We start from the raw sequence: 27,863 nt of genomic DNA, 5'->3' as shown, positions 1-27,863 counted from the left end.
TAAAATGGCTGCTAACGGGAAATCTTTATTGCGCATGCGTCAGCTGCATCTACGCAGTATGACGAGCTGTCGCTTGGAGGGAATTTCTTGCGCATGAGCAAACGCTATTAAGATGGCGGCTTGGAAGCTCACATGCTTGGCATCTGCTTTGTTGAAACTAACACAAGCTATTTAACTAATGCTAATGCGGGGAAAGCATTAATAAATTAAATGGGTTTGGAGTAGAGATAGGTGGTATACAGTGAAAACATTTATTTTTTAAATTAACATATGTCTTTTTGACTCTTTTATTGGTGCGTATTTTGGGCCTTTCGTATGAGTCTAAAGTCTGTTGACCACCTGAACTCCGCACATGCGTGGTGTGACTGAGCCAGAAGATGTGATGTGACTCTTGAATGCAGTCAGAGGACAAAAAAGATACATATCCTGGGAACCAGTATCGAAGTCCTCTGGATGAATAGAAATACATGAGAAATTATAAACTTCTTTCTAATATGACGTGAATACGGGTGGGAATAAAGATTTATGAATAAAAATTAAGGGGTGAGATCTTTTAACAATTGACTAAAAGACTACATTGAAAAATAAGCGTAGTGTGATGATCATCCCTTCTTGCTTGTCCAATCAGAGTTAGTAGTTTCATGATATTGAAACATTAATGGGTGGTACATGAATATTGTAGGGAATAATTGAGGTAGCTTTAGCTAGTTAGTGAGCATGAGATCGGGATGCTGTCTGAGTGAACCAGAGACAGAGATTTGCTGAATGCAGAGCTCAGGATGCTGTCGTAGTGACGAGAAATGCTAATGAAAAATCGAATGCAGAGCCACTTTATCTTAAATTAATTTACTTAGAAGGAGATCGTGGAAGAATCTCGAGGAGGAGAGGGGTGCTACGCAAGCGTTGGTGGCAGAGAGGTCATCTATCCTGTCCTGAAGCTTTGTCGCCTGATCTTTCCCGGGGGACCCTTCCCGGCTCATTGGCCAGGGGGCTGGTCTTCACACCATCCTAGGTAATTTCCTGCGTATGTGCCAATGTTCTTTTCCCTCTATCCTCTCCTTTCTGAGCATAAGTCACCGCAAGATATAAAGTATGAGTTTGATGATTGATTAATGAAATCTTCCTTCCTATGAGCGACAGAGACTGTACTGTACTTTGTAAGTGGTTCACATGAAATTAATTTAAAGATTTAAAATACTTCCCGAGTCTGTGGTCATTTATAAACATAAGAAGATTATTTTATGTCATTTCACCATCAACTAGTTCAACTAATGACCAGAGGAAAGAACTTTTTGATCAGTGAAGGATTAGTTGAGAATAAAAAGTGACTAATTTTGAAATGGTGGAAAATAATAAACAATTGACTCCAGTGGTTTATTGCCAGGTTGTGTTATTGTGTGTTTATGGGCCCAGGTGAGTATATGGTATTGGAGTATCTGTTACTGGTGAGTCGCTGGAACATGAGGACATTAAGTTATCGGATTACAGGTAAGTACTTGTTGGTGGGAGTTTGGTTTCTGGGGTTAGAACCAAGATTCCCCCAGGGTTGTGGATGTACTCTCAAAGCACCCTCTACAGCACTAGGGTGGGTGGGTGCAGAGTGCTGAGGCCCGATATTATCCAATAGGGGATAGGGTGCCTCCGGTTGGTCGCAGCTCGAGAGCAGACCACAAGGTTGTGGGACCAAAGCTCCTGAACATAAGCTCAGGGCAAAGGGGGATCCGAGTTAGCACACAAGATGCACCCACAGCCTCCCAGGGGCGGCCAGGTGCAGGGTGCTGTTTTGGCATCGGTGCCCTGTTGTTTTCAATGGGGATTGCCGGTTTTGGATTTGGGCTGCAGGCTCGGACCAGGAAGTCTTCCGGGAGGAACCAACAGCTGGGTAGGTAAGATGGAGGGCTCGGGACGTAGGTGCACATCAGGTTCTTTTCTCCAGGGGGCAGGGCGGCTGGATGGAGGGGTGTGTTTTGAGGTCAGATTTTACTATACCACTCTCTGTTGGGGGCGGCCTCGTGCAGAGGCTGCAGGCGACTTTGGGGAGTCCTGGAGGGGCAACCCATGGTGGACTCGGACTCTGGAGCACTGGGGGACCTCGCTGGAACTGGTGGGCCACTCGGGCTGTAGACATCAGGTGCAGTGGTGATTCCAGGTATCGGGTTTCTTTGTCCTCAGCAGGCTTGGTGTCTTTCTTGGCTGTTTTTTTTAACTGTGCTGCTGTTCACAGGAGATCTGGTCTTTGTGTAAAGCAATAACAACAACTAAAGAGTGACCTACGGTGCAGAAAACACAGATATTAATCAATTGTGCTTGATAAAACCAAAGTCACAAAAGGGATGATAGAAAAGAAAAAAGGAAAGGAAATGTTTTCTTTTAAAAAGAAGAACCCTCACTCACCACCTAGTGGTGACATGCTTCATCATCGGGTTCCCACTGGGGAGACCGAATGTCCTCCCAGTGTGCTACCACGCCTGTATTACAGCGGAGCTGGTTTTTTGTGTTTTATGTAAAAAAAGTGGTGATTAGTGCTAGTGTAGGTGGTTTAAAAGAAGACGTCTGTGCCCAATACAAATTTAATAAGGGGCAAAATGACTTCAGTTAGAAGCAAAGATGATGGACAAAGGTGAGTTTTTAATTCTGAAACTCATTGACCTGTAAATAAAAGGTCAACATGTTTCTGCTATATGGAGTGTTATTTACTGAGCATTCTTCAGGACCAAAAATTGTGATCCTCCGATGGTATGCGCGCGCTAAGGCGCACCCTCTCGTGAGGATATATGTGTTAAAAATTGGTATTTCCGTGGGGGCTCAACCGGACTTCACCAGGGCCCACACCTGAAGCTGGTGAATTGTAACGCTACATGGGCTGACGCGGCAGGGGTATTCTTCACGTTGCGCACTTATGAGGCGACGACTCCCTGTATGGAACCTATCAAGTTGCACTTCCGCGGCCCGTGGAAAGCAGGCAGTCCTCCCAGGGGTTCTGGAGGTCGCTGGTTGCAGGACAAGGTGACTTTTGGTGCAGGATCTCTGGAAACTGCAGACAAGCCGGTAGGGCTAGGGGCAAGTCAGTTGTTCTCTGCAGTCTCCTCTGCTGGGCGTCTTCTATCGTCGTCCTTCTTCGTAGGTTGCGAGAATCTATCTTCTTTGTTCAAGGCTACCCCCTAAATATTGTATTTAGGGGTTATTTTAGGGATCTCGAGGTCAGTAGCCAATACGCTACTGATCGTATGGTGAATACACCCTTGGTGTATTCACCACACATGGGGGAGTGGGCACAATTCCTAATCTTGATTGGAGTTTTCCTCCCATCTGCAAGATGGCGGGCACTGAAGAGTGGGCCTCACCTCGCCTCTCCCACCTGAAAGGTTGGAGTTGGCAGATGTGGGCACACCTTCTGGCCTGTTCTCATTTTTCCCGCTTGTCTTCTTGCTGAAAAGGAGGGGAGACAGGAAGGGGGCCTGCTCCTAATAGCAGGAGAGGCTGGGAGTCGCGTTACAAAGGCGGCAAGGCTTTTGAAGCTCCCCTGCCACGGATGGCTTGTCCTGACCCGGGGGAGGTGTGAACACCTCTGCCCAGGAAAAGCTTTGTTTCCGGGCTCAGGGAGCGAAGGCTCCCCCCCCAGGGGTCCAGAAACTTGTCTCGTGGTGGCAGGCTGCTGTTTACTCGTTAGTGAACCCACCAGAGTCTGGTCGTTTTTCAGGGAGCATCTCTAAGATGCCCTTTGAGTGCATGGTATAAATCCCTCACTGGCATCAGTGTGGGATTAATATGCTGAGAAGTTTGCTACCAAACTTCCCAGGATTTAGTAAAGGCATTATGGTGCTGTGGAGTTCATAATGACAAACTCCCAGACAATATACCCTTTATGGCTTTACTGCACTTACAATGTCTGAGAATGGACATAGACACTGTAGGGGTACAGGGCTCATGGACCTGTACCCTCACCAGTGGAATAGTGCACCCAGCTAGAGGGGTGACTGACTTATGCCATAGGCAGTAGGTAAGGCACACAGGGATGTGTGCCATGTCAACTCTTCAATTTTCTCTGCACCAAAACATGCAGCCTGCAAGGGGGGGGGGGTGAATGGATGTGTGTGTGTAAGTACAGGAGCTCTAAGGGGTGGTAACATATCTGCTTCAGTCCTTCCCTGGTCACAGTGCCCTTGGTACCGTTTATAAGGGACTTACATGTGGCCAGAGAGGTGCCAATTGGGGTTACAAAGGTACAGTTTTGGGAAAGAACACAGGCTCTGGGAATTTGATTCTATGCCGGAAAATCTTCAGTGCTGCTTAACCTGCAGTCTCCCACTCAAGGTTAGATGGCTTTAAAAATCAGGTTAGTGAAATGCTATATGATGCAGAAATCAATGACTGGGTTAGTGATGCTGAGCTTAAATTTCTTAGGAATGACAATGCTATGACACCAGCAATTTATGGTCTTCCTAAGATCCACAAAGACTCATCTTCTCCCCGATGCGGCCAATAGTGAGTGGCATTGGTTCTTTGCTGGAACCATTTAGTCAGTATGTTGATGCCTTTTTGAAGCCTTTGGTATTAAAACAGAAATCCTATGTGAGGGATTCTGCTCATATAATGTCTATGGTCGAGGGCACCACCTTCTGTGATCCTAAGCAGTGGTTGGTGACCCTCGACATAGAAGCATTGTATACAAACATCCCGCAGGACGACACTATCAAAGTTATTAGCGACTTGCTCATACTAGAGGTCACCAGAGGTGCAAATAAAGACTTCATCATTAAATGTATGTCTCTGGTATTAAAGAATAATTTGTTTTTGTTTAAGGAGGACCTTTATTTACAGTGCAAGGGTACCAGCATGGGCGCAACCTGTGCGCCGAGCCTGGCATGCCTTTATGTTGGTAGCTTTGAAGAGCGGCATATCTACAATGAAGCAGCGCCCTTCTATGAAAACATCTTGATGTGGCGCCGCTTCATTGAAGAGATCTTCTTCATATGGGAAGGCGAGGAGGATGCCCTCAAGGAATTTTGGGAATGGCTAAACCTGGGAGACTCCAATCTCAGATTCACTGCACAATATGACAACTCTGCAGTGAACTTTCTTGAAATCACTATTAAAAATACATTTGGAGTTTTATCTGTAGAGTTGTTTACCTAGCCAACAGACAGGAATACCCTGTTGCACTACGGAAGTTATCATCCCCGAGCACAGAGGGACAATATACCGTTTGGGCAGTTACTCTGCTTGCGGAGAAATTTTACCACTCTTGAGGATTTCTATAAACATTCGGAAATACTGAAAAGTAAGTTATTAGACTGTGGCTATCCTAAAAAGTTGATTAAGCACGCGTTTAAACGCACAAGATTTTACAATAGTGAAAGCATGATAGATCAAAACCAGGGCAGTAAAAAGAAAAAGAATGTAACATCTGACAAACGTCTGGTATTTGTAAAACAATACTCATGTGTCAGCAACAGATTGAAAAATGTGATTAACTCAAATTGGAACCTTCTAAATGAGGGTCAAGAAGTCAAACTAGCTAGTCAACTGTTCGCCTTTAAGCGAAACGATAACATAAGGAAAGGTCTAGTGAATACTTATCGACCCAATAAGCCCGAGATACAGGCCAACTTACAGATGACTAAAATATTAGGGAATTGTGAGTGTGGTACATGTAGTGTTTGTGAACAGTGCATGGTCACAAAACAGGTAGTCCATAATGATTTTACTATGACATCTAAGAGCCTAAATAACTGCAGGAGCAGCAATGTAGTTTACTTCTTGCGCTGCCCCTGCGGGTTGGCATATGTAGGAGAGACAGGGAGAGAATTGAGACTACGTATGCTAGCACATAGATCTGCTATAAAAACTAAGAAGATCAATGCAACCTTAGTGGAGCACTACATAAAAGCTGGACAAAAGCATACAGAAATAGAGTGTTTTGTAATTGAAAAAATCACCGGCAACATTAGGGGTGGCAATATAGAGATCAAAAGGAAAAACAGGGAACTATGGTATATTTCCATCTTGAATACCATAGAATAGGGACTTAATTCCAAAGAGGATTGGATGAGATTAACTGTATGAATTCATTCAGAAATGAAGTGTTTAGCTTACCAATGGGTATTATCAGTATATCTTTTAAAGATAATAACTGCAAATATCACTTCCAGTTTGATGCGGGTGGTAGCTTAACTACTGTCTGATTCAGGGAATTACATACTCAGGAATCATTAGATATACTTTGCTGGTGTATTGAAAAAAAGATATAGGTACTCCTATGTCAGTGTACCTTTAATTACATGTTCGCCCTTCTCTCATGGCAGACTGTTAATGGAGCATTAGTGGCGACAGCTGTGGTAATCAGGTATACAGATATGTTGTAGACATTTAAATCCTAAATATGGCGAAGATATTATATAGTATATTCAACTGGCACATGTGGTAGCACATCTGCCACTTGAATAGACTAGTTGTGTATTGATCAGGGACCAGTAACCAGGCATGTAAACAGTAAAGAAGTCCGCAAGACATAATAAGGACCGCTTTCCCTTTAAGAATAGCCATGGGAGAGGCGGGACGCCGTACCGTAATGACGTGCATCAAAATGCCCGATTACGTGGTGGAGTTTGACTGCTTGGCGGCGAAACAGGAGAGGAAGACGGTTCGTTCCCGTACCCTAAAAATGAATAGAAGGAGCAATAGAGGTAGGTGTGGACAAGATAGCGGGAGCGCATACACGATAACTTGAGGCGATAGCGCCACAAGATACGGGGTTGGCGCGCCATGCGTATTATAACATTATCGATAAGAGAGTAGGCTCATACCTTTAAAGAGCTGAGACCCTATGAATCTTACACGCAGGAGTTCTTTATATCAAGGGGGTGCAATTGTGAATACTTTTCACGGGTCACTGTGATGTTGCCCCGCGAATTGTGCACACGACGAGTGGCCATTTCTTTAGATCAGAATTTAAAACACCGTAACGGCTGTTGTCGTGCAATAGTTTTAGATTAAATACTTTGTTTGCCGCTATTAAGTCAATAAGTGCATTTTCATATGAAAGCGAGAGGGGCAGTCTTTTATCATCTCGTGGTGCATATCTAGAAGTGCGATCTAGAGGATGAAACATAGTACATAACGTGATAAAAGGATAGAGAGATTAAAATCATGTGTAAACTAAGTATTTAATTGTGTGTGCCCCATAGGATACTAATTATGCTTTTTCTTATATTTACCCTTTCATTAGCCCTGTCATTTGGATATATAGTGGGCATATCCTGGCCCACTTGATTTGATTATAACGGCAAAAACCTCTTAGACTGTGGCATCTAATCATCAACCGGTGAGGTAAGCAGAAGGCCACTTATAATTTTAGAATTACAGGGAAGAGTGTATGTTACTATAAGTGTTTTATATCATCAAAATATTGATGCAAATGTTATATGTGATCAAGGTTACTTGGTAACCGAAACGCGTCATGCCAGAGAAGGATCGTGATAAGAGAGAATAAATCTTCCTGAAATATTTACCTGCTGCGTGGTGGTCCGTTATTCTGTGGTATAAAGCACGCCGTATGCAGATCTACAAGGATATATATATATATATATGTATATATATATACTAGCTTACCCGTCGTGCATTGCTGCGATCTCAGAAGAAAGGAAATTCAAGGAAACTTATGATAACATTCAATTTACATTGTGTCATTTTTATTGAAACTTATTCAAGTGTCGTTTTAATTCTATTTATTTATTCGAGTGCTTGTGGATACATAAATTTAAAAATTCAGTATTCGAAAGATTATGAGGGCCCTGGGGGGCCGATATTTTTAAAAACTTTATGCCAGAAACCTTTGCGGGAGTTTACTCAACAACTTCCCAAAGTTTCATGGCGATCGGATGAATGGTGTAGTAATGCATATGCCAGAAACTTTCGCGGGAGTGTACTCAACAACTTCCCAAGGTTTCATGGCGATCGGATGAATGGTGTAGTAATGCATATGCCAGAAACCTTCGCTGGAGTGTACTCAACAACTTCCCAAAGTTTCATGGCTTACCCGTCGCGCGTTGCTGCGATCTTTAGAAGAAAGGAAATTCAAGGAAACTTGTTATGATAACATTCAATGAATTTATCATTTTTTTTATAACTTTGTTTATTGAATGAAAATCAGAAGTACATTACATGATTGAACGACATATTGCACATTACCATCAAATATTCCAGTTCAACATCATTCAATGTTACTCATAATGCATCTCCTATCAGTCTCTCCGGTCTACTCGGTTCCATTTCAACCGTGGGTGAGATACACAGGTCCCCCCTGTATTTGTTCCAGTGTGACCATTTCCTGTCCCATTTCTTAGGGCAACCCCTCGCCTTATAGACCTCTGTCTCTGCCAACATGCATCTGTCCATTTCTCTGACCCATAGAGTGACACGGGGTGGGTTCCCATCTCCCAACCCTTACCTATTTCCCTCTTCACCAGTGTGTACCCCAGCGTTGTGAACTGTTGTTCGATCTCCGTTAAGTCAGTGGCCTCCCAGATATTTAGAAGCCCAAGTCGTGGGGTTAGTGTTATGTCTTTACCCAGGGCCTTAATCATGCGAGTCGTGGCTCCCTCCCATAGTGGGCGCATCTTGGGGCATGCCCACAGAGAATGGTAGTATGTGGCCCGTTGACTACAGGCTTTTACACATCCGTCATCCGGTCTGGTCCCTATTTTGGCCAATATTATCCCAGTAATATATGATCGCTTGAGTATTTTAAGTTGGATCAAACTAAACCTCTGAGGTATGGCCGCCTCACGCGGGGACATTAGCGCCTTCTGCCAGTCCTCGTCTTCGAGAGGGCCTATATCCACTTGCCAGCGATCCCTGAGTTTCAGAAAGGTATCCGGAAGGTTACTGCTTAATTTCTTGTAAATTAGGGATACTGCCTTAGATCTAAGGGGTCCATCCAGTAGGCGATCTTCCAGCAGCGACGACTCCGGTATATCTGCGGGGGACAGACAGGCTGTAGGTAACGTGTGTCTGATTTGTAAATATCTATATAGTTCTCCCTGGGCTAGCTGATACTTTTCCTGGAGCTCTCTAAAGGTCAGTATAGCCCCTTTTTTGACCAGATCTCCCACTGTGGATATTCCTATGAGGTTCCACTTGTCGAATCCAGGGTGGTACCCCAATCTTCCCAGCTTCTGAGTAAACCACAATGGCGTGGCCAGCGAGAGAGATTGCCAGCCCAACCTAGTCGAGCTGTAACTAAACGCCAGATGTCCAACGTGAGTTTAGTTTGTCCGAAAAATTTCCCTGAGTTCTTCTTATCTGAAGTGTAAAGAGCTTCCAGATATCCCGAGTGGTCAGTTTGGTATCTATCCAGGGCATATGCCGGGTCATCCGGGGGGTAGTACAGCCAATGGTTAACGGTCACCAGCTGTGACTCCCAGTAGTACCGTTGTAAGTCAGGAAGGGCTTTGCCCCCGTCGTACCAGCCTTTCGTCAGTTTCTTCCTAGCAATTCTCGGGGATCTCCCATCCCACAGCAATGTGGTGATCTCACTCTCTACCGCTTTAAAGTACGAGTCTGGGACTTTGGGGGCAGTTCTGGAGGACATAAAGAAATCGGGGAAGGGCTAGCATCTGAAACAATGCCGCTCTCCCCAGCAGCGTTAGTGGCAGAGTCCTCCAGTGTTTCACATCTGCATGCAGTCTGGCTCAAGGCGGGGCCAAATTTGAATCGTAGAAACAGGTTGGGTCCGGGGTGATAAAGATCCCCAGGTATCGGAAGCCATCCGTTACTACCGATATTGCACACTGTGGTGGGAGGTGTGGCACCTCCCCTGTCAGCATAAACAGGACTGATTTGTGCCAATTGATGGCATAATGGGCATCCCTGCCTCGTGCCCCTATGGAGTTCGAACGTTCGGGAAGTGAAACCATTAACCTTCACCTGTCCTAATACTCCTGTGTACAGGAGTCTCACCCAGGCCACATATTTGGGGCCTAGCCCTGCCCTCTGTAGCACCTCTCATAGATACGGCCACTCTATGGAGTCAAATGCCATGGAGACATCAAGGGAGGGGATCGCTACGTCTTCTTCAATGTATGGCCTTCTCGCCATCACATTATGTACCCGACGTAAATTGAGAGCTGTGTTATGACCTGGCATAAAGCCGGATTGATCAGAGTGAAAAAATTATGTAATAACAGATGTTAATCTGTTAGCCAATACTTTTGCTAATATCTGCGTCTCTACATTTATTAGTAAGATCGGCCTGTAGGAGCTGCAAGCGTCCTTTGGTTTACCCTGTTTATAGATGACTACAATCGTGGCCAGGCACTGATCTAGGGGCAGTTGCCCCACCTCTAAGATCTCATCATACATGGCTTTCAGATGCGGTATGGTCAAGGAGGGATTAGCTTTCAAAAACTCCACTGGCACGCCATTGGGTCCCATGGCTTTTCCCGATTTAAGTTGTCCCAGGGCCTTGCAAATCTCTTGCGTAGAGAGGTCCGCATCCATAGCGTCTCTATCTAAGTCCGAGAGACATGGAACATTGCGGTCCTGGAGAAGTTGACGAGAGTCGTCAGCTGTATAGTTTGTTGAGGGGGAATATACCTTTTCAAAATGATCGACAAATAGGTTCGCTATATCCTTTGGGTGTGTTACTGTGTCCCCATCCACGGTCGTCAGCGCGTGGACCCACCTAGATCCCTGTTCCCGCCTCTCCAGCCACACCAGTGTCCTGCCATTCCTGTCCCCGAGTTCATATAATCTGTGCTGTATCGCATTTTGCTTGGCTACTGTTTGCTCCATAGCCTTTATCCCGAACTCGTCCTGTTTCAGGAGAAGCCGATGGCTGGTGTCAGGCGAAGGATTCTGTAAGTGTTCCCGCTCCCGTTCCAAGAGTTCAGTTTCCACATTAACCAAGAGTTCATGTTGCTTACTAAGGTATCCCATCTTTAACAACCGGGCTAATCCCTTGACAACCACTTTAAAGGCTTACCATATTATTTGTGCAGAATCCACGGAGTTCACGTTTTCAGTGAAATAATTCCCCGTTTGTGTACGGAGTTCGTCCCTAATGTCTGGGTTACGTAGTAACCATGGGTGGATCCCTATGGTGGCGGGGGGTTGGGGTTCCCATTGCGTATATTCTTTCCAGTTCGGGGAGTGATCCGAAATCCCTCTGGGTAAGACGTTGTATTGTGCAAAGTAACCCAATGATGACAGGTGTGTAAGGAAGCAGTCAATACGGGAGAGGCTACGGTGGGGGCTGGAGAAAAAGGTAAATTGTTTGCCAGTGGGGTGGAGCGTCTGACCCACATCAGCGAGACTTAGTGCTTGTATGAAGTCTGGTAACTGGTTGTTTTCTTTATCCCGGGGCCTAGGTGGATGTCGGTACTCTGTATCATCTAGCGTCATGTTGTAGTCTCCCCCCATAATTAGCACCCCGTCCTTAAGCCTCGTTACATAATTGCCTAGGTCTTCCCTATGCCGTCTTGGATGCAGCAGGTGGAAGTTAGACCGATATGAGATTAACATTTTTCCCATCCCACTGTGCCTCCACCCCCGCAAACCGACCTGTTCTGTCCGTACACGTCTTGTGTACAATTAGGGGTGTGGATCTCTTCACTAGGATAGCCGTACCCCTAGAGCCTGTAGTGTAGTCTGAATGTGTTAAGAGTTTATAACTCCATCTCGTGAGGGCCTTGGATTTCTGACCCACCAGGTGGGTTTCTTGTAGCAAGGCCACGTCCGGCGAATGCCTCTTTAGGTATTGTTGCACTATGCCTCTCTGGATTTTATCTCCCACCCCATTTACGTTCCAGGACATCACGGTCAGAGATCGTCTACTATCCTTCCCCATGTCTGTGTTTCACCTCTTGTTCCTGTCGGTGGATCCTGTCTGCGTAGGAGAATACATAAACCTGTATATATGGAAACTGTCGTTCAACATTCAATATAACCCTATTACAGTGTAGAAATGGAAAACCCAGTAGAGCCATAAGCAATTCTACGTTCACTAGTGCAGTCAAACATTGCAGCAATTCAGTCTGATCATCAATAAAACTGGAAACAATGAAACAAACCCCACACACCCCCACCCTCACCTCCTCCCCCTCCCTGCCCCCCGACCGTGGATTTAACACTACCCACCCCCAAACTTGGCAGAGTGCTTCTCTCCCTCCCCATAGTGTTAAGAGTGCATGGGGAAAGTAGCCCCCCCTCCCGTGAGTCATATCATAAAGACTAGAAGTATAGCCATCCACTTTGTAAACATCGGAGTTCCCTCAAAACATATTCGGACAGTCAAACCAGGCGTAGCTGTACTTGGGAGAAACTTCTTACTAACAAATCACACAATATTAAGCAATGTCCCCATCCCCAAACCCTGAACCCCGCTACTTGCGCTTTCTCGAATGTCCCAGCGTGGGCCGCCCATGCCCTATATCTCTTGAATAGTATTCCTGTTCGTCTAGTCGGCTAGATTTACCGCCTGGAGGATTGCTGTCTGGCCCCTCCTGAACCTCTCTGCGCTGGTTTGGTCTGTTCTGCCGGTCTCTCCTCTGGTTCACTACTGTGGACCAACCCTCCATCCACTCCCACACGGCCTTCGGGGAGTCAAAAAAACAGGATTTACCATCCGATTCTACCCTCAGTTTCGCAGAGAATAACATTGTGTACTTGACCTCTCTGTCCCTAAGGTCCTTCTTTACTGCTTGAAAGCTGCGTCTTTTGGCCTGAACTTTAGCTGTAAAATCAGGATAGAAGGCCACCTCATAGTTCTCTATCTTCAGAGGGGGATTCAAGCGTGCCGTCTGCAAGATAATGTCTCTATCGCGGTAGTTGAAGACTCGCGCAATAATGGGTCTCAGGGGGGCTCCAGGTCTCGGCCTACCTCCTGGCACTCTATGAGCTCTTTCGATCGAGAAGTAGGAGGACAGAGTCTTGGGCTTTACTTTACTTTGTGGATTTATAGAGCGCAAAACAAATCATCCCCGAGGGGATCTCTCGGCGCTATACAAGAGGGAGATAAATGGAGAAGCATGTTTAAAAGAGCCATGTCTTTAAAACTCTCTTAAAGTTGGTTAGCTCACTGCAGGACCTGATGTTCTGTGGCTGCCTATTCCAGTGGTTCGCCGCCAGGTAGGAGATGGCTCTGCCGCCATTACGTGCCCTCCGAATTTTCTGGGTGCACAGAAGGTTGGTATTACTGGATCTCAATTGTCGGGCCGGCTGATACCACCTAAGTTTGTCTCTAAGGTAGGCCGGGCCTTTCCCCTGTAATGATCTGAAGACCACACAAAGCATCTTAAAGATAGTTCTTTTACTCACCGGGAGCCAGTGTAACTGGTACAACAGAGGGGCTGATGGTGTCCTTGCCGGATTGTTATGGGCAAGGCGTGCAGCCGTGTTCTGGTCTACCTGGAGTCGTGATAGGAGGTCTTCCCTTGCTCCCACCAGTAGCGAGTTTTCACAGTCCAGCCGCCTCACCAGGAGCGGCTGGATAAGGATCTTCCTCGCAGGCATAGGGATCTAGGTAAAGACCTTCCTAAGCATCCCGATGGTGCCAAAACATGCGCCTGATACCGTTTTAACCTGTTCCTCCATGGATAGTTTGTCGTCTATCTTAATGCCCAAGTTCTTCGCGCACCTCCTAGGTAAAGGGGCCTCGGCCAACTCAGTGGGCCACCACTCTGGAGACCAGGTGGCTTCAGCCTTCCCAAACAGCAGGAGCTAAGCTGTAAAAAATTCCTCCTCATCCAGGTTGCAATAATATACATGCAGCTTCTGAACATCAGTTGAGTGGAAGTAATGTCCTCCCCAATGGGGACAATTAGCTGCGTGTCATCCGCATAAGAGATGGTCTGAAAGACATGGCCCCTGATGATATCAGCCAATGGTGTCACAGACGCGTTGAACAGGGTCGCTATGAGCACCGATCCCTGCGGCACATGCGTATCTACCCCTGCGGTCTCTGATACAAACATGTCCAGCTGGATGCTCTGGGTACGACCGGTAAGAGAAAACTTTGGATCCACTTAAGAGCCCTCCCCTTCACCCCAATCCCCCTCAGTCTGTCTAGCAGCATCCTATGCGAGATGGTATCAAACGCAGCTGACAGATCAAGGAGGACCAGTGTTAGACCTGTCTGCCCTTTGGGTAGTCCCTCCTAATTATTTATTTATTTTCGTCCCCTTTTTGCCCCTCAAACTTTTTATTTTTGATGTCCACCGGACTTTTCAAGTGTTGACCAGGGGGGGTAGGTGCTCCTTGACCCCATGGTTCCTCTCAGACCCAGAAACCCCGCCCCCCCTTTTTCTGAGGTAAAGCCTAGATACACAAAATGGTGGCCAGTAACTGCCATAACGGACACCTCAGGAGAAAGACCCATAGGTTAGAATAGGGATATTCCAGAACCTTCTGGACCTCTCTGGACACTCCGGGGACAGCCTATATAAGGCGGAATGTTAGGCAGCCATTTTAGGATGATAAAGGCGGCTGACTTGTCTGGAGTGAAGGCTGTGGGGCGAGGAGATTTGGACACTGAGAGGGGAGCTGATTGCCCTCATAGGTTGCTGACCCCCACTCCGGATGTTGTCCCTCCCTCACTGACCTGGCCCAGCAGGGACATTGATGATTGGCTCCTTTAATCCAGAGTTGTGAGTGGAACAGGCCAGACAATGTTGGAGTAGAACTGAGGTGAGGGTGTTCGAGACTGTTTCCTGACTGACGGCAGACGCTGTTAGAACAAGGCTCTGGCCTGGCTGTCCTGCCCTCTCCCTAAGAAGGAGTAAGTCACCTGATAACCCGCCTGAGCTAGCCTTTGTAGAAGAACCACTTACCGGCTTCCTGTACTGGAGACCCCGGAACCCCCCCTGGGCTCCCTGCGCTGTTGTTGTGCGCTGCCCCTGGGCTGTGGAGCTCGTGGATCGGAGCCGGCCACTGCCGGCTGTCGGGCAACCCATTGCCAGTGTGGGTTACGGGGCCACTCTTCGGCCGAGTCCTGCGGGGGATAGCTGGTGCGGAAAGCGGGGATGCCGGGTGTGTGGTGAATTGTCTTGCGGTGTTGTATGCAAGGCGGAAGGAAGACAAGGAGAGGCCCCTCCTTGGTGCTGTCTGCAGGAGCGCGCTGGAGGAAGGAAGGCGTGACTGGAGGCAGCAGGGGGAGGAGACCGCTCTTCCTGCGGCGTGTGGGCGTTGTAGGGAGTCGACGACGAAGAGCTCCCAAGGAAGGTCAGGTTCCGCCTCCTCAGGCTAGCGCCTGACAGACTTCAGACCTCTGTGTGACTTCCGTGTGGGGAATCCCGGCCTGCCAGTCAGCAGACACCGGCCGGGTTGAGCAGAGCAGCGCTCGAAGGTAACGCGAGCAGGGATTTCAACTGTGGGGGCTGGAGGATGATAATTTGATCCACAGAACTCTCTCTTCCAGGCCTGCTAGAACACGAGGCTTCCTGGCCTTGTCAAGAGACAGTGGGTCAGGGCGAAGAGGTTACTAGTAGCAGAACTAGCAGAGGAGACTGCCCCTTTTCCTATGAGGGGATTTTAGCAAACCAAGGGACAGTGAAGGGATTAGCTGAAACTATTCTGAACTAACATAGAAAAAGATACAACATAAATGTTAAAAATGCATGTGCCAGGGTCACACTTGTAAACAGTGTATACATTAGTGAAATGAAATGATTACTGTATTTGGCTAACAACAGGAGTGACATGTTTAAGTGATAAAAGAAATCCTATTGACAACCTGAACCATAACAGTTAAATTAGTGCCAAGAAGGTTTGGGTGCAGATAGTTACAAGTACCCTTTCAAGCTGAAAACCCATGTAATCAGTAGACTTGTTCAGCTGTTGTCCTGCAACTAGACAATTGATCAACGACAGGAATAAGTAAAAACTCCTAGTATAGCAGGATTGTTGTTGAGGTTTATACCTGGAATATTACATGTGGTATTATGAACTGTAAAGACAAACATAAATGAAAGTAACCCTTAAGAGGAAAAGATAAACTTTTCTACTTTTATAAATAACGGTGTAGTGTCATTATTTTTGGTGGATGGACGCTGGGTTACTGTAAGGGTGAGACGCAAACTTAACATATGTACCTGGAGTTAAGCCTTCCTATTTAGTGCCAAGCTACCCTATGTGACTTGGAGACCCCAGGTCCAACAACCAGGATTACAGGGGTCCCTCTATCCAGAGTCATCCTTATGGTGTCCGTCACCTCAAGCAGTGCAGGCTTAAGGTGTTTCATGATGAGACCGTATAGGTCTGCAGTCGGCCCCTCTGTTTTTCCCGGAAACCCCAAAATGTAGACATCCTTCGTAATCGTCAAGTTGGTGCGACATTTTGTCCTGCCTCCGTTGTAGTTCAAGCATTTGCGTTTGGAGTTCCGAGTTGTCTGTCTGCAGGACATTAGTGACTATTTTAAGTTCTTTGACTTTCTCATCCATTTTGCGAAAGTCGGCCCGGAGAAGAGAGACCTCTACTGTTACCGAGTCCACGGATGTGCGCACTCCGCTCATGGCTGCCATTACATCATGAAGGGTGGGCTCAGGGGGCCGACCTTGGGACGCTGCGTCATTTTCTTTGGCTGATCTCAGAGAGTCGCCCTGGTCGCTAGTTTTGGACCACACAAATTTGGCCAACTGCTTTTGGGGATTGTTCCTGAGGCCCTTCCCTCCAGTTCCCATGTTGACACTGCATCAGTAGTAACACTCGTTAGGCAGGTGGGGCAGAGGAAGTTGAAATCAGCCACTCCAACACAACCCTCACAGTGGCACCCCGGTCGCCAGATGGGTGCGACCCCACGTGTCTGGCCCAAAGAAATGGAATAGGTCAGCGCGTCCTTGGCGCGGCCGTCGCTCTAGCCCCCCCGACTCCTTTTCAGGCCGCAATCACCATTCACTTGGCGTGCAGCACAGTCAATGATCATTCCCGCCGATAGCCAGGGAAGTACACCACTCGTCCTCTTTACATCACTTGCCACCCAACACCTGCGGGTCCCACCGATCACTCCACTGGTCTCTGGAGTGTTTCGAAAAAATCGATGTGCAATCCGTGGACTGTGGAGTGGAGCGCGCCGGATGCCACCCGGCGCCACAGCCGTCTGTCGTCTCCCAACAACTGGCGTCACCTTAGGATTGTCGCCCCTATATCAGGCGCCTAATCAGGGTCTCCAGTGCCAGTGCGTGTCTGGTGGGGGGGGCTCTGTAGTCCGGCAGGTTTTCCACACTCAGCAGCTTGTATGAGCCAGTAGCCACAGACACAAGCGCCAACAAACACGTGACACCCTCCAATGTTCTTCTAAAGCAATATTAGGGCAATAGCCTCAGATGCTGCGCTGTCCCCACCGCACCTGTGTACCTCTTCATTTAGGCCCCAGAGCCGGGACCTCGCGTGAAGTCCCAGTCAACCTGATATCTAGTAGGGTGCAGCAGCACTAGTGTTATCGCCCGCAGTCACAGCTTCCAGGGGGAGTCTTCACAGATCGGGGGGTGGGGGGATAGGGGGCAGCGCTCCTCTAGGGCAGCCACCAAGGCAGATCACAATCTCGACCCATCAGCGGCTGGGGCGCGCACCGGGACACCAGGGCCCAATCGTCAGTCCGGGGCCAATGTGGTATACGTCGCATATTCCAGCCCCAGCAACCTCCTCTTCGCCGTAGTGCCAACAGGAAAGACAGGCGACTGCCAGTACTCACAGGTGTCGCTTCGGACGGGTCATGACTCTCGGGCCCGCTACCGCGACAATCTCCGCGTAGGCCCAGACGCCGGGGCCTCACGTAGGTCCGCCGCACTCGTGCCAGCCGGGGATCACACAGGCCGCCTCCTCGATCTACCTCTCCCACCTCGGCCGCCAACAGCACCAGAGCGGTCAAGCCACTGCACCTCCTCACTGTCGCCGCAGAGTGCCTGCCCCACACAAGGCTCACGGGTGTAGATTCCACCGGGAGACGCCATCATCGCCGCACCCGGGATGTCCGAGGCCGCAACTGCGCCGATCGTGCACCGCTTCTGCTTTCAAGGAGTCTCAGAGGGGGTCAAGGGACGGATCGCCACAATTCCAATGTATTTTTGCGAGTGGATGGCGGTGGATAGGGCAGAATTGACTTCGGGTAGGCAGTGGCTCCTCTACGCCACGGCCATTGCAGTCGGCTGCTAGCCACGCCCCCTGAATTTATCATTTTTAAACATTGAGGGCCTGATGTAGGTAGCCCAATACCGGTCGGTAACGGCCGAAGTTACCGAATTTCGGCTGTTACCGGCCAGTATTGGACATTTGAGATGTAGGGGCCAAAATTAAGGATTCGGTAATTTACCGAACTGGTAATTTAAGGAATCGGTAAATTACCAATTCCTTAAAATACCGATTCGGTAAATTACCGAATCCTTAATGTAAGGAGCACTCAAGTGAGTGCATTTCTGAGTTAAGGATTCGGTATTTACCACCAACTAAAGTTGGTGGTAAATATCGAAAACGTTTGAAAAAGCAAATTTGTGCTTTTCCAAAAGTGCCATGTGGCAGACATACATGCCCTTAAGGCATGTATGTGTGCCACATGTGCGCCCATGCACTATTCAGGGGTGCAACAGGGTGTCAATTTGACACCCTGCCACCCTTTTAAGTCTTCCCCCTATTACCGATTTGGTATTTACCGAATCGGTAATTCCCATTCATTCCTATGGGCCTCGAGGCCCATAGGAATGAATGGGAATTACCGAATCTGTAAATACCGAATCGGTAATTACCAAATTTTACCGATTCCGTAAAATTTACCGAATCAATACCTACATAGTATTTACCGATTCTGAAATACCGAATGGGTAAAATTCAGTATTTTAGAATCGGTAAATAGTATTTACCTACATATGGCCCTATATTTTATATATGAATAAACTTTTGTAATACCAATACAGGACTTGCTTTTGGAGTTGTTCCAGGAGTATGAAAGCAGAGTGTCTGTTGTTGATAAGTGTATTCGCTTAAGAGTCCAAATGGTAAAATATTTTTCACAGCATACGTAGTGGATACATATTCAAAACCTATTCACTACGTTTGCTCCTGCGGCCATCGTCTCTGCTTACTGCTTGCAACTGATTGGCCTGCCTCTGTGACGTCACACACAGCACCCGGCGCAAAGCACATGCTCTTTAAAAGTCAGCTGTAACTAGCGCGGGAAGCTTCCTGTGTCCGTGGTGATGACGTCCTTGCAGCCTGCAGCCCCGGAGAATCTTCACTGCAGCCTTCTACGCCGGAAAATCTTCAGTGCCACTTTACCTGCAGGGAGGTACGAGCCAGGCCCTCGCATGTGCAGGGTCTTTCTACTGAGGTCACAAGAGCTCGAGGCGCTCTCTTTCAATGTGCTGACAATTTGTCAACAACTTACCGGCTGATATATGCGTGGCTGACCAGGGGCAGAGCATTTACAGGATGCTGTCAGTTTTTTTTGTGATATTGCTATCCTAATTCTATGGCAGGACAGGAGGCTCAGATTATGCTTTCTCGATTTCTTTACTACAAACAGCAGCCAATAGGAACACAGTAAAGAAACGAAAAACTACAACTCCCATGAGCACCTACATAACCATAGAGAGGATGTCCCTATATAAGGGACCATAGAGGATAATACTTCCTCTTTCTTTGCTGCTTCGCAGCCAGTTAAGTCCCTTTCTATTTACTTACATTTGCGCTTATTTGCTGTGTGCTTTTTCTATTGCATTATTGCGCCGCTCATTGCTGCCTACCGGTGCTTGCTTTGAAAGTGTTGGCGCTGCTGCTTCCGTTGTATGGCTCGGCTTGTGCCTTCGGTTTGCGGTGTTGTTTTCCGGTGAGCGCGTGGTCGCCTCACTTCTTTACTCGGGCGCCTTGTGCCCGCGTGGTTCTTCAGTGGAGTGGGACGGGGACTTAGGAGCTCGCGCACGGTTGTCGCGCGTCGCTCCACATCCGGGGGACAGGCTTCTCTCTTGCGCATGCGCGTTGAGTTTGTTTACGTTCCGCATTGCTTGTGGAGCCCTGACACGCTCGGAGGCGGCGTTTTTCCTCAGCCTCGGCCCACTGCCTGCCGGGGAGTCCCCAGTGACGCCCTTTTTCATGACAAATTACTGATTTGGGCTGTATAATCTTTATAGGCGTTGCCTAGGGTGACTGACTGTGGCAAGCTTGTCCCTCCACATTTTATATTACCTGTTGCTCGGGCTGAGTGGTTGCTCTGCCTGTCTGGCTTGCTTGGGGTGGTCACCCCCCCGGACTGGGTCATTTTGCTTCTGCATTGGGCATTTGACCTTTGGTTTTCAATTGTGGGCATTATTTTAATTCCTCCTCATTGGTGCTTAACTTTAGTCATGGCTGGCTATGAAGATTCTGAGGACTATTACTATGATGAGAAGCCGGAAGGCTCTTTCGAATATGATTTGGTTGACGCCCTTGACCAGGGGGTGCAACATTCGGTTAATACCGCGCTAGTCCGCGCAATTGGGCCATTGAAGCGCCATTTGACCGATTACGCTCAACAGCAGGGTTGGGTGCCTTCTACCTCAGGTAAAACATCCACTAAGTCCCCTAAAAATCCTCATAAGTCGGACTTTATCAAGTTGGCCAAGTCTTTGTCTGCTCCCACTGTTTCTAAACGGTCTCATCTGCCTCCTCCAGACACTGATGATACCTCCTCTTCTTCTTCCGATCCCTCTGGTCCCCCTCCTGCTAAAAAGTCCAGAAAAGAACATTTTGTGGATGCATCTTCTCATCCGCCTGTCCTCACCTTCGACCCAACTGATATTATACACCCCAATTCGAAGTCTTTGCTCCCTGCCCCTGAGGTTGCGGAGTATATTGAGGCTCACATCCGTGAGTCTTTTGACCAGGAAGTGAGGTCTCGTCTCCGTTCTGAGTGCCCCCGCCCGGAGTTGGCGGATAAGCTGGCTGACACTCCGGAGGTGGATCCCACTATCTTGACCTATCTGAAAAAATTCACCAAAGACCCCAGGAAAGGCATTGACCGTTCTTGGCGCCTTTGCCAGGATAACCTACTGGACTTGCTTGGCCCCCTAACCAAGATTTTAGATTTAGGTTACCAGGCTCAGGGGTCGGCATCTGGCATCGATCCTGATGAACTTATTGGCTGGGCCCAACGGGCTGTTTGTCTATTGGGGAACGCAAACTGTGCTCTCTCCACAGAGCGTCGGCGTTCCATCTTGTTGAAGATGGATTCCAGATTGGCGGAGCTCGCAACTTCTGAGTCGGGGCCTCTTGCTCAGGGCCTCCTTTTTGGTCAACCCTTTCTAAAAGAGTTGACAAAGTTTGTGGCCACCTTCAGCAGCCTGGAAAAAGCTCAATCCTCCCTACGCAGGGCATTCCGCCCGGTTTGTGCCAGGGCCGGACGTTCCAGGGGACGTTCGTTCGGCCGTGGTTCTGGACAGCAGCGTGGCCAGCAGTCCCAACAAAGTGGTGGGCATCAACAGTCTTCCTATGCCGGAAACAAATCTACCTTCTACCCCTCCAAAAAAGGTCGAGGTCAAGGCAACAAAGGAGGCTATGGTGGAAACCAGGGAGGACGCCAGGATTTCTCCTCTATAGGTGAGCCTGATTCCTTACGAAAGTGTGGTTCTGGGGGGGAGAGTGCAATTTTTTCTCTAAAATTGGCGCACAATCTCCAACGATGCATGGATTTTGCAGACGGTCCAGGGCTATCACATCGAGTTCTATCATCCTCCCCTTCAATCTCGCGTTCCTTCTCCCCTTGTTTTTTCCCAACTAGATCAGGACGTGATCTCCGCAGAGGTCGCATCCCTTCTGCTCAAGGGGGCAATCGTGCGGACCTCCCTGCATCCTCAGGGGTTTGTCAGCAACGTCTTTCTAGTGCAGAAGAAGGGGGGAGGTGCTCGCCTAGTGCTCAACCTCAAGGACTTCAACAACGGAGTGGTCTATCGCCACTTCAAGATGGAAGGCATCCATCTTCTCAGGGATCTCCTTCGGCGAGGCGATTGGATGGTTCGCCTGGATCTGAAGGACGCTTATTTGTCCGTTCCCATTTTTCCTCCTCATCGCCGTTTCCTTCAATTCCAGTGGATGGAAACGTGGTTCGAGTACACGGTTCTTCCGTTCGGTCTTTCTTCCGCTCCGTGGTGCTTCACGAAGCTACTGAGACCAGTCATGGAGTCTCTGAGGGCGCGCGGGGTGCGTCTCATCGTGTATCTCGACGATATCTTGTTGATGGCTCAATGTCCTGTCCAACTGCGCACCCACTTAACGTGGACGATCGAGCTTTTGCAATCTCTAGGATTTTTAGTGAATCCTCAGAAATCTCTGTTGCATCCCTCTCAATCGATCGAGTTCCTGGGTTTCCTGGTCGACTCGGTCTCTTGTCAACTCCTCTTGCCTTCCCAGAAAATCAGGTCCATCAAGAGGGAATTGACCTTACTGTTGTCCGAACAGACTGTGTCGTTACGGTCGGTGGCTCGGATTGTCGGGCTGTTGGCTTCGTCCATTCAGGCGATTTTTCCGGGCCCCTTGCATTATCGAGCCCTCCAGCGGCTCAAGATCAGGCATCTGCGGAAAGGTCTTCGGTATTCCGATCTTGTACCTCTATCACCAGACGCGAAGTCAGAGATGATGTGGTGGCTCGACCACATGGAAGCTTGGAACGGGAAGGCCCTGTTCGGCTCAACTCCGGATGTGGTGCTGGAATCGGATGCGAGTCTTTGGGGTTGGGGAGCCCGGTGCGGGTCTGCGACGACGGGCGGTCGGTGGTCGCAAGAAGAACTGAGTCTTCACATCAACTGTCTGGAGCTCCTGGCAGGATCGTTTGCGATCCGCAGCCTTGCTCCTCAGGCGACCAGCTGTTGCATTCTTCTACGCATGGACAACATCTGTGCGGTGAGGTATGTGAACAAATTGGGAGGTACGAGGTCGCAACTCTTGGCCGAGATTGCGAAGGACTTCTGGCATTTCTGCTTGCAGAGGAAGATCACTCTTATTGCAGAATATCTCCCAGGTCGCCAGAATCAAGTGGCCGATTGGAACTCTCGCCATCTGCTGGATTTCAGCGATTGGCGGCTTCATCCCCGAGTGTTTCGGCATCTGTCTCGCCTCTGGGGTCGGCCTTGGATCGATCTTTTCGCCTCCCGCCTCAATGCCCAGTTGGTCAGGTTTTACAGCTGGCGTCCGGATCCGGAGGCTCTGGCCACGGATGCCTTTCTCCAGACTTGGCCCCCTCATCTTTGCTATGCGTTTCCCCCATTCGCGATGATACCGCGAGTCCTGGCTCGAGCAAAGCACTTCCAGTCGGAAGTCATTCTGATAGCCCCTCTTTGGAGGGCTCAGGCGTGGTTTCCGGATCTTCTGGAGATGAGTTGCTCGACGCCGTTTCTCCTTCCGCAGAAGTGGAACTTATTGTTAGATCCTCTACTCCACCCGCATCCTCTGGTTCTGTCAGGTCAGCTCCGGCTGGTGGCGTGGCGTCTTTCAGGGAACGCTGGGAAGTCCCTGGCTTATCTGGAGACGCTAAAAGATTTATCGGTGAGGCTTGGGCCCCCAACACGCGCAAGCGTTATGCATCAGCTTGGCGTCGATGGAGTGGTTGGTGTTCTGAACGGAGCTTGGATCCCGCTTCAGCGGATGTTGCTTTAGTGGTCAATTTTCTTGCCTCCATTGCTTCCTCTGGTTCTGCCTACAGGACTGTCAATTCCTTTCGTTCCGCTGTTTCCGCGGGTCACGACTTGGTGGACGGGAAGCCTCTTGGGGAGCATCCCTTAATTTCTAAACTGCTTCGAGGCATTCGGCTGCTTAAACCGCCTTCCCCAAAATATGTAGCACTTTGGGACGTTTCCATTGTCTTACGTTTTCTGGAGGCTTGGCCTCCCAACCCTTCATTGTCTCGTAAACAACTTTCAGCGAAGTTGACGATGCTCCTTTGTTTGGTCTCTTGTAAGCGCATTTCGGATGTGCGAGCATTAGACCTCGCAGGGCGTTCTTTTTCTCCGGACGGAGTCACTTTTACGATTTCTCGGCGCACCAAGAGTAATTTGTCTTCTGTATCATATCCAGCTTTTCCTCAGCATCCACAGTTATGTGTGGTGCAATGCATAAAGGATTATGAGGTAATTACTGCTCATTTTCGACAGGATATGTCTGGGCAGTTGCTGATTGCTTTGCAGAAACCTTTTAGGCCTGTGGCGCCGGCTACCCTAGCCCGTTGGGTGGGTTGGCTGGCTCATGTCTGAAGCGGGAATTGATGTCTCCATTTTCGGAGCTCATTCCGCTCGGGGTGCCATTGCCTCTAAGGCTTTTACTGTTGGTGTGACTTTGACGGACATTATGAAGGCCGCTGATTGGTCTTCTGATACTATGTTTAAAACGTATTATTTCAAACCTATTGTTGATATTGCTTCTGTGGTGGTGAACCAGCTTTGAACAAGCATAATCTGAGCCTCCTGTCCTGCCATAGAATTAAAAATTTGCAAACATTTGTGACAAGAATTTTCAATTCTATTAAGGACACGGAGGCGAGGATTATCCCACCCAAATGTACTTTACAGTTTGTATCATGTATTTCTCATTGCTATGGCATTATGACATGTTTTCTAGTACTATTTCCCTACCCTTTGTATTTTTGCCTTATGGTACTGGAATGGCGTATTACGGCTCTGTTTTCTTTTAGGTTCTGACCAGAAGTGAGTGCCTCCAGTCTTTCCTGGCTTGGATCCTGTCTTTCGGATTTTAGACCTGTGGAGTTCTTCCTGCTCCTGTCTCCTGTTCCTTGGTTGTCTTGGATTGTTGCCTGCTGGTCGTCCTTCTGGACCCTTCGGATGTTTCCTTCCGGCTGTTCTTCGGTTTCACGTGAATTGACTTTCCATTGACTTGTTTATTTACTGGACAAAGAAAGAGGAAGTATTATCCTCTATGGTCCCTTATATGGGGACATCCTCTCTATGGTTATCTAGGTGCTCATGGGAGTTGTAGTTTTTCGTTTCTTTACTGTGTTCCTATTGGCTGCTGTTTGTAGTAAAGAAATCGAGAAAGCATAATCCTCGCCTCCGTGTCCTTAATAGAACTGAAAATTCTTGTCACGAATGTTTGCAAATTTTTAATTCCAAACTAATCAAGCATTTACAAAAAAATGTATTCTTTTAGTGGAAAAGTTTTAAATACAGGAATAAATTATGCTTCCGCAACTACAGACAGGCACATTAAATATTTCCAGCTAGGTGATGAGGTAATTTCCAATTCCGAAGTTTTTCTAACCTGATCATGCTCTCATAAAAAAGCAATATGGTATACCAATTACAGCCAAATATATTTTTTTTAAATTGTAATGTCATTTTTCTTACAATGATTTGCATTCAGTTCTTAAAACAGAAAATTGCGACATCTAATTTGATGCACTTTTTTTGCGTTACTCTCTCACAAGAATTGAAGAAAAAATACATATTTGTTTTTCCCATGTTACCCAGATGTAATTGTTCTCTGTTACATTCCTGCGGTGGAACAGCGTGTGTGCAATGGGCTCATTGTTCCAGGCTTGCCAAAATAAATTAAGGAACAATTTTTAGCTCAGTCATTGCCAAATGTTTAGTGCTTTTCCATGAAATTAAATACTATGTGTGACTGCATGTTAAACCTTCTGTAAACAATGCAGTTTTTCCCTTCTAGCCCTGCCCCCACTGACCCCGCCCCCACAGGTGCAGCCCTCAGCCACAAACCACACTGTAAATTTGGCCCCCGAGAGAAAGTTTGTGAGTACCCATGCCCTACACTCACACCGTTCTTCCTCCTCTTACCCCGCGCTTACACAAGCACACCGCTCACCTTGTACTCACAGCAACCACAGTGCACTCATATCCCTCGCCATGAACTCACAACTTTCTCCCTCCACTTACCCTGCAGTCACATCAGCACACCACTCACCCTGCACTCAGTGATCACACTGCTTCTCACATCACTCACCATGCACTCATGTGACACTTCACTCACCTGTCACTCACTGTTCACTTTGCAATCTCACTCAAACAAGGAGGGAGACCAGAGCTTAGGCTTTGGAATATGGTGCTGGATTAAGGATCGTGTGACACCTTCAGCCATTCCTGGTTTTCCATTCGCCACAATGCTTTCCTCCGGGACACAATGTTTTTTTACATTGCAAGTTGGGTCTCAAAAAAATTCAAAAATGCAAAGTGTTAGTGGACGAAATTATTGGTTGCCAAAGAAGTCGAGCATTTCATAAGGTCAGTTGGATGATTTTGGATACTATATGTTAGAATGTGGATTAGTTCATTGTCAATACTGTAACTTCTTGATCCACACGTGAAACCAAATATAAGCCCCGCACAGCTATTTTTATGAAGTGCACTATTCATTAACATACTTGTAACAAGTGAAAATGCAATATATAATTATTTTTGAATAGCATATAGAGTATGTGATTTTGTTAACTTTCACTAAAAGGCAAGGCAGGTTTAGCAGAAGCAACAGGGCAAGCTTTTCTAACAAACAAACAAACTGACTAATGGAAGTGTGAGTGGTATTGTGTGGGAGTGTGACAGAGTACAAAGGTACCAAAGAGTGCAAGAGAAATAGTGAGAATGTGTGTGTGTCATTGCATGTGTGTTATGCATTCATGTGTGCTACTGGTCTGGCATACTGCAGGTTATTCTTGCCTTATGGACAAGGGCACGAACAGCATATAGGATGGGAGGTGTTAACTATGGCAAACTGCAGGCCCTAACATGCTTCTATGAAGACACTAACATTGGCTGTGGGGGCTCAAGTTGTCTAACTGAGAAAGCAGCTAAACCAGTCATACCCAGCGGCAGACACACAACACACACCACCACACCTTGCCAAAGGCCCTGACATGATGCACATAATTGTTAGCTTATTGGGTGGGTTGATAGCAAAATGTTGGAACTGATATTTGAATTAACTCTATCATAAGATTTCCTGTAGTCAATTTTATAGGTGTGTCAATGGCAAAATGCTGCCCCTTTGTATACCGGAGGGAACTTTTAGAGGTACCCATGAATGTGGCTGAAGTATCCATGATAAATGTATGGCACTGCCAGTGTACTCCTTGGCATAAGGTGCTCACCCATAAAAAATGAGGACCTTGGTATAGTGGAAGTTATTTCTGACTTAAGACATTTGAAAAACATCAGACCTACTCCTAGGAAAAGCCAGACTTCCCTGGTACACCATGAAAGTACTGGAATATTTCATGAATGCCCTATAAGGTTATGCAGAGTTTTAGAAATTTGACCCCAAACATTTTAAAACATTCTCAGGGGAGAAGTCTATTCTCCCTTAAATCGCCTACAAGAAATCTGTTAAATTGTTTTGTTTGCTGTAATTTGGGGGAAGTATTTTACCCCACTACTTGCATAGATCTTTTTCCTCATATAATGGCTATGAGGTTAGCTCTGACAACATTTCTGTAAGGGCGGTGCAGTCGCAACTAGCGTTGACTTTGGTGGGGGGCGCTTTAATTAAAAATTACTTTTGGTTTAAAAGTATATGAACTTCCTTATGCATTAGGCAGTTTTCAGGCAACAATAAAAATGTCAAGATAACTCTGGCGATGAATGTTCCTACTAATGAGAGTTCAGAATGATGTCCAGTGGACGTTTTGGCTCATCGTAAAGTAGCATGGCGGGTTAATGTGCCTGCTGCAAAAAAAAGTGTACCATGCAGATCACATACCTGAGTGTGAGTGAAGTATGAGTAGCACTATATAAAAATATACATGATTTTCCCACATTTGGTCTAATTACTTTGTGAATGCAGATCACATACCTGAGTGTGAGTTAAGTATGAGTAGCACTATATAAAAATATACATGATTTTCCCACATTTGGTCTAATTACTTTGTGAATGTAAATAACATTAAA

General features: G+C 47.4%; 1 protein-coding gene across 4 annotated transcripts in view; it reads right to left on the bottom strand.

Annotated features, from left to right (window-relative positions):
* The window catches only part of LOC144822507 (serine racemase-like), a 211,229-nt gene that overhangs the window by 181,396 nt on the left and 1,970 nt on the right, over positions 1–27,863 (bottom strand). The window lies entirely within an intron of this gene.

Source organism: Lissotriton helveticus, chromosome 3_1 (assembly GCF_964261635.1).
Source record: "Lissotriton helveticus chromosome 3_1, aLisHel1.1, whole genome shotgun sequence".
NCBI classification, from domain to species: domain Eukaryota; kingdom Metazoa; phylum Chordata; class Amphibia; order Caudata; family Salamandridae; genus Lissotriton; species Lissotriton helveticus.
This window is presented reverse-complemented; position numbering and strand designations above follow the sequence as displayed.